Raw genomic sequence first — 7,568 nt, 5'->3', positions numbered from 1 at the left:
ATGCTTTCTAGAAGTATTGGAAGGCAGCTAGAGGCACTCCCCATGTTTTGGGGGGCACTTCCCTGATCACCAAGCCAGTGGTTCTCAACAGTGGCAATACTGCCTCCTAGGAGTTGTTTAGGAAATGATGTGTGTGTGTGTGTGTGCGTGTGTGCGTGTGTGTGTGTGTGCGTGTGTGTGTGTGTGTGTGTGTTCGCGCAGGAATTTTATAAGCGGGGTTGCTGTCACAACGAATGAAGAGTCAAGAGCCTCACTCTGTTCTACATATAAACACAATTTATCTTTTACAACTTGATACTTCTATGTAAATGAAGGGAAGATTACACTTACGCTTGGTTGGAATCTGACAGAGAATTATTCACCAGTACAATGCCGCTCGTGGGATCTGAGTCACCAACACTCAATTCCGCTTGGCGGTTGTCCTATTTGGGTGAATGCGTGACCAGGCACAAGCACCAGACTAGTCCCTTGTGTCTTCTAGCTGCTGAAATACGTATGAATTTATTATAACCACTTCTCTTTTATTTATCCTTTATCTATTGTGAGGACATTAGAGTGGGCCAGATAAACTCTGGGTAGACACTTGTGCCTGTCGTTTTAGGAGGCTGTAGGGGAGAATTGCACAATATTTGTCATCAAAGGGAGGGCATTGGGTCTGATAGGATCGGATAGTACTGTTCAAACTGAACCTGCGACCCTCAGCGATTCTATTACACCGCAATGCTCTGGAGATCAATCGTGCTCTGGAATATTACTGCTCTGGGCTCTGCCCCCGACACCCAGCAGTGACTGTTCCCGTGGCTGGACATTGTGCTGCTGTAACACAGACGCCCCGACTCAGTCCTCCGCACGTCATGTTTGGTCCAGCGCTAACCTGGCTTCTTGGAGCAGAGCAGAGCTGACCAGGCGATAGGTATCGAATCCTAGAAAGTTAGGTGCTGGGCGGGAACTTCTGAGGACAGATGTAGGGAAGGCGGCCGGATAGAAGGGGCTGCCTTTCTTTAGCTTGTTTCAGTCTCTTGTCCAACCTGGAACATCCGCTTCCCTTCACCCAAGCGGATGAAACAGAGGAGAGCCAACGCGTTCGTTCTCCTGGACTCCAAACGCTTAAAAAAACCGAAAACCGAAAACCGAACACTTCATTAATGCCAGGCAACTAACAACGCCTTCCTTACAGACAAGAGTATGAATCTGATGAGGAGTTGGACCCTGAAGAAGGTTCTCTGGAGCACGCCTTCAGGAAACAACAGACACCCGGCTTAGCTGCGGTTAGCATGAAAAACAGTTTGCCACGCCTGGGGCCTCCCGGCAGCTCAGCTGGGTGTTTAAGGTGAAACCTCAGACCTTGTAGCGACACTTGTAGCGACACTGCTGTTGCCGCCTCCGGCCAGGACCGCTGCCCTCCTCTGAGGAGCAGTCAAGAAGGAATATAGGTTTGTCCCCAGCAGAAGCAGCTCAGGACAGCTGCTTTGAGGACGAGACTCAGGCGAGGCTCACCGGGCGACTCAACTACCCCATCTGCCGACTCAGCCAGGAAATGCAGAAGGTTGTGAGTTTGGGGCGGCGGGAGGTGGGGGGGGGGGGGGTAGGAAAGGAGGCTGATCTGACAGCTAGTACCGTCCACAGACCGAGCCGGTCGGCGGTGACATTTATGAGTCAGAGAAACCCGCACAAGGACGACGCTATTAGCCTCATTTCACAGATGAGGAAACCGAGGCTCCGAGAGGTTGAATTCCTTTTGTCAAGTTCACAGACTTGTTAAGCGGCACGCCGGACTTTTCAAGGTATTCCACTGACTAGCCACGCGGCGGGGAAAGCTAATTGCACGTCGGATGCTTATAAAGTCTTGCTGTACGTGCTTGTTTCCCGAGCGCTGCATGTTACAGACGCTTCTGCTAAAACGTGTTTTCACAACAACTCTGCTCTTCACAAACACTGATTCGTGTCTTTCCTACCCGCTCTTTCACAGCAGCAACAGAGCTGAGCACTGTCCCCAAACTCCGCCTTCCCCTCCCAACCCCACCGCCCAGCCTCTACCAGGCCTGCCTTGTCCGCTTGGACCAGGCCTCTGCAGAGCCCCCTCCAAAGGGCCCTCTGCCTCCTGCACTTCCGGCTTCCAGAGAGATCATTCTGAAGGACTCTTCCTTTTCATTCACCACCCTCTTCTTCAGTTCTGCTTTTGGGCACAGTACCTTGACCTCGGTTAGTTATTTTTGTCTGGTTACACTTCCCCTGGTCAAAGAGGAGACCGATACGGAAAGGATATTATATTTGTTTCTATATATAATCTGATCTGAAAGTGCGGTTCATGGAACTCGTCGCAAATGCAAATGTTCCGCCTCACCCCAGACCCGCTGAATCATACGCTGTGGGCTTCTGGTACCAAGAGCCGCTTTAACAAGCCCTCCAGGGGACTCTGATGCACACTCAGGTTTGAGAACCACGGGGTGAATGTCGCTCTCTGGTGCTCCTGGAGGTGCTGACAAGCACTGGGGTCTCTTCTAACAAAGGCCGGGGCTGGGAAAGCAAATTTCCAAAAAGCGAGCATGCAAACACACTGACCTTGTAGCTTTCAACCACCTCCTTTCCAAGGTTAGAGCCTGCGTGGGAAGGAAAGCAAGTCTGAGAGCGAGCAGCCTCTTCAAGTTACCCAGGGCCACAGCCAGAGAAAGTAGGACAGTCCCCATCATTTCGGAGTTAACGTCACCAACCCTGGGGGGAGGGGCTGAACGCCTCTCTCATCGGCTCTGAAACACATCATATCACGCTGTCCGTTCCAGACCTGCGGTAGAGTTTTGGAGGGTCTCCTACTTGGGTTTGAGGATTTGCTAATTTTCACTTGCAGAGAATTTGTCTCTCGGGGGTTTTATCGGATCAGATTCGGCTTGACCGCCCATCACAGAAAACTAAAAAATATCCATAACTCCAGGAGTTTACAGAGACGGAAATCCATGTTTCTCTCACAGGCAAGGCCAGATGCAGGCGGCCAAGGTTTATGATGTCTCCACGATCACCAGGGACCCTGGCTCCATTTTCTTCCCGCTTTCCCAGCCTTAACGGTTTAATTCATGGTATGAAACGGGTACTCATGATCTCAACATCACATCTAAATTCCAGCCAGAGGGAGGAAAAGAGCAAGTCCCCTTTCTCTGAGGGCACATGCTGGAAGTTAAACATGACATCCACTGCCTGGTCCCTAGTCACCTGGCATCTCTAGTTGTAGCGGGGGAGGGGGGCTGGGAAATGTACCCTGTATTTTGGACGGTCACAAGCCCAGTGAAAAATCAGGAGTTTTATTACTAAGTGGGAGGGTTGAGGATTAGTAGTCTGCCTCAGAGGTCCAATTTTAAGGACTGTGCGTCAACCTCCATCACTTCTGGCTTCCCGGGTCCACCCCAGAGACTCTTGCCTGAGTTTCTGGGGCCGGTTCTGCCGGAACACTAACCTCTCTGTTTTTCTCAGTCCTGATGAACTTCACCAACAGCAAGAAATTGTGTAGGTCTTTTGGGAAGCGAGGGAGTTCCGAACTGCTCGTTTATTCTCTACATTATTTCACGCAACTTGCTTTGGAGACTCCCGAGGCTGCGAGGGTCCTTCTGTGATTCTCTGGAAAACAGCACAGTGTTGTGGGGTTTTTTTTGTTTTTTGTTTTCTGTCAGAACATAAGGCAAAGCGGCCTTTGCTGAGTCATGAATTTGGCACGGATTCCAGCCACCGTCAAGCGTGTTCTAGGGAACTGAGGTGGTCCTGCCCAGAAGCTTCCATTTGTGTGCTTTAAGCACCAAACAACTCTTAATGTTGAGGCCTTGGGAGCCTTCATGTACGTAGTTTAGCGTCATCACTGCCCCTGAGCCTATCTATTCTTGAAATGCCTCTGGGGTATATTCTAGAATACTCTAGAATATTCTAGAATATCTTAATATTCTGGGGTATACTCTAATATAAAGGCTATATTCTAGCCTTTTTTTCTGGACCGTTATGTCTCACAAATACCGTATCTCACATTTCTGAAATTTCTGATGGCGGTTAGCTCCTATGGGAGGTTCTAGAAACTGCTTCACTGTGTGCTCCACAGCCATATGGACCCATCGTTACCGAGCACCCAGGCCTGTGAGAAAGAGCACGGTGAGGGATCACTCTCTCCAGCCTAAGCAGGGCTGCCGCAAGCGACGACGCTAACAGAAATCCAACCTACCCGGGGCTCACGCACCTGAAAAATGCCGGGGTAGGTCTCACTTTGCAATGCTCCAAGTGGTCAGATCGTGGCGTGTGGGTTCTTTATTCTCGGCCTCTTGGTTGTGCTTTCTTGGTTGGGCTTCATCCTCAGGCAGCCTTTCTCCAGGCGGCAGAAAAGATGACTTAATCCCTGAGGGTACTCCCTGGGGTCCTCCGCGGTATGGACAGGCACAAAGAGCTGCCGGGATAAAACCACTTGAGAACTGCTGGGCTACACACGGTGTTCTAGGCTTTGCTTGGCGGCCGGGCTCCCATGTAGACGGGCCCGCATTATGCATGTGCCCCACCCGTGCGGTACAAGCGGGGTCAGCCGCGCCCCAGACTTACCAGAGTGTTCTCCAAAGGAAAGCAGATTTTGTCGCCAGGAGAGGAAGACTCATGGCTTAACCAACAGCAGAGATACCCCTTGACCGCCCCAGATGCCGTGTTTGTTTACAGGAAACCAAAGTTTCACATGCATTTGGAATGACAACGTACGGAGTTGCCCAATGGCACAGAGAGGAAAAAAAAAAAGGAAAATCCCTGGAATCTTTTCCCACGAGACCCAGATTTCCACGCTCCCCACGTCCCTTTGGTCCGGGGCCAAGGGAAGTGGAGAGAAGCTGGTATAAATGCGTGGGGGCTGGTCCTGTGGAAGGAGGCCTGAAGAAAATTCCACGTAAAGATTTTTAGTTGGTTGGGGTTTGGAGAACTCTTTTCACTAGGGACCAAATCTCATTCTAGTGCTTTTCGCCTGTGGCCATGGGGATGGTCAGGAAATGACTGTGACAAATCCCCAAAGGGACTAGCCCACTAGACAATTTACGAGGAAAAACCTTGTTCAGAAAGGGTAGTGAAGGGCGCATGACTCAGCTCCTTCCACAGATACTGCCCATTCTGTCGGGAAGGAAAACAAAGCGGGAAAAACAGAGAGATGGGATGTTACCTCATCCAAAAGGTATGGCTACGATTTCTCCAGGACAGAGCCGATTCTGTAATATGGGGCCTGTTCCAGAAAGGGAGGCTCAAAGCTTCCCCCCTCCCCCCGGGGACAGGCTCCCGTGGCCCAGGTGGACACCAGACTGTGATCTCTACCTTAGGACGGGAACGCTTCCACTTGATAACCAGCCAATGAGCTTTTTAAGCCTCTAAATCTTCATGCATTTTTTGAAGGGCCTTTTATTAAAGACATTTTCATGGGAACGTTATCATGAACATCCATGTGCTCACCACTCAGCTTTCAGTTATCAACCCACCAATCTTGTTTTATCTATATATTCCCACCCATTCCCTCCGCCCCCATGGGATTATTTTGCAGCTATCGTCTAACACATCCCAATATTTTAAGTAACTATTTTTTAAAAGATTAAAAAAAAATCACAGAATTATAAAACGTTTTAATGGTGTCGCGGGCTGACTTCTACAAACTCAGCAGTCAGATACACAAGCCCCTCCCAATTCTGTTTTTCTCCGCCCCCCCCCACCCCCCATCTGCCTTCTTCCCGGGTGAATCACTGCAATCGAGAATAATTACGGAGATATTTGGACATCCCCTGTGCCAACAGCATCATCTCTAATTATGCGCCCCAGGTCCAAGAACTGTGAATCTTTGTAGGCAAATCTGCACATGCTTGCATTTTTCCCTCCCATTTTGAGACCAAATGGCCTCAACATTTGGTTTGCTATGCGCGTCCTGCATCCCAGGCACCCCCCGCCCCCTTCCCCCCGGCATTTGAAGGAAATCTCGGCCTCTGTCTGGATTTCCTCACATGCGTTCCCCGAGGCAGCGTGAGTTGCGAAATACCAGAATGGTTACAGCAGAGATGTCTGTTCTGAAAACCAGAGGGCGGAGTCTGACCGACGGTGCCAATGGCAGGATGCCGTATCCCAACCAGGATGCAGGGACGCGTCTAAATATGCGGGTCTAAATATGCGGGTCCACAGCTTCTCGGGCACTTGCCGTGGATTGTGATTGGACCCACGCAGCCTTGAAAAGATTTAGAAAAGACGATCTTTGTGTGTAAATAAAAAGAAACGACGTAGAACTCCGGAGTAAGTTAACTATAAAGTGGATTCCGAAGTGCTAATTAAAAAAAAGAAAAATGCAACTCATCTTGTTTATTGAGTCTAAATTTGAACTCCCCCGCTCCTCTTTTTTTTGGGGGGGGGGTTGTGGTTCCTCTCATGACATTTTGGCCAAATTCTAGTCACCTTTGGAATTTAAGACCAAGTCCCTGTTCATTTAAAACGCTTTAACCTTGAACTTGATTTAAATCTTGGCTCTTCCGTGCTCCCCAACTCCAGTGGAGGCCAGGGCTTGTGGGCCTGGCTGCTTGGAAGGGAGCCAGGGTCCGGGGCTGACAGTCCTCTACCCCCTGCCTCTACGGATTCAAGCTTCTGGAGGGTTGGAGAGAGGCCGGGGGTGTGATGACTGGCTTCGGTGACCACGTGTCAGAGTGGGGAGGGACTCCTAGCACCCCTCCTCTTACCTCCGGGCTCCTTCACATGCAGGCAGGCCCCTTGCAAATAACTCCAGGGTCTGTCCCCATTGTCCCCATCTTCTTCCCAGGGACGAGACACCAGAGTCCCTCAGGCTCCGCGGGAGAGGCTATTCCCACCGGGCCTCTGACTTCACCAGCACAGATGTTAGACTTTCGGTAGGAGTATGTCCCCCTCTCTTGAGGGCACACGTGCTAAGTACCCCTCTCTCCTTCCCCATGGCGGTGGGGGGTGGGGGTGGAAAAGGAAAGCACGTTACACTCCTAGACTCTCAGAGCATCCTTCCAAGAATGCTTGTTCCTGGGCCTTGCTTGCGAGGCAGGAACCATGCACACCTGTGAGTCCTGCAGCTCAGACGCACCTGGCCGGAGAACGGCTGCCCTTTTTCATTCCTACGAGCCCCCCACATTGGCATGGGGACTCCTTGCCGGGCTCCCTCTCGCTTGGCTCTAGGGATGGGGAGCTCTTCTCCTCATCCCCGTACGCAGGGCATCCCCGGCCATCCAGAACAGTCTCCTCTACCGGCTGTCTACACCTCCTTCTCCCACAGCCTGGGGTTGGGTGGGGAGGCAGCGGGGGGACACCCAGTTCTGAGCAGGAGCTGCTCACTCGGCCCTGTGAGGAGGTGGCTGCTCCCTAGATACTTGGGGGTACTCACTTTAGAATGTGGGGGTTCCGAATGCATTTTGTCTTCAGCCTTGGGCCAAAACACAATCTTGGCCCAATGGGAAAAACCCATTTCCTGGGCAGGACCGGCAGCGTGCCAAAGCCACCTGTAAATGCACACTTAGTGTTGAAGAGGCGGCAGAGAGTTTGTGAGAGGGCTTGCTTTGTTGGCTAGTCTGTAGGTGGTT

At 51.1% G+C, this 7,568-nt stretch overlaps 1 long non-coding RNA gene across 1 annotated transcript; it reads right to left on the bottom strand.

Annotated features, from left to right (window-relative positions):
• Positions 1–254: 254 nt before the first annotated feature.
• LOC131490001 (uncharacterized) lies at positions 255–4,323 on the bottom strand. The gene is made up of 4 exons (XR_009250898.1): positions 4,211–4,323; positions 3,446–3,606; positions 2,563–2,600; positions 255–1,106 (listed from the first exon to the last, which is right to left on the bottom strand). It is a non-coding gene; the product is annotated as an uncharacterized LOC131490001 (long non-coding RNA).
• Positions 4,324–7,568: the final 3,245 nt, after the last annotated feature.

Source organism: Neofelis nebulosa, chromosome 11 (assembly GCF_028018385.1).
Source record: "Neofelis nebulosa isolate mNeoNeb1 chromosome 11, mNeoNeb1.pri, whole genome shotgun sequence".
In the NCBI taxonomy this organism is placed as follows: Eukaryota; Metazoa; Chordata; class Mammalia; order Carnivora; family Felidae; genus Neofelis; species Neofelis nebulosa.
The sequence above is the reverse complement of the archived record's forward strand: the minus strand, read 5'-3'. Positions and strand labels throughout refer to the sequence as shown.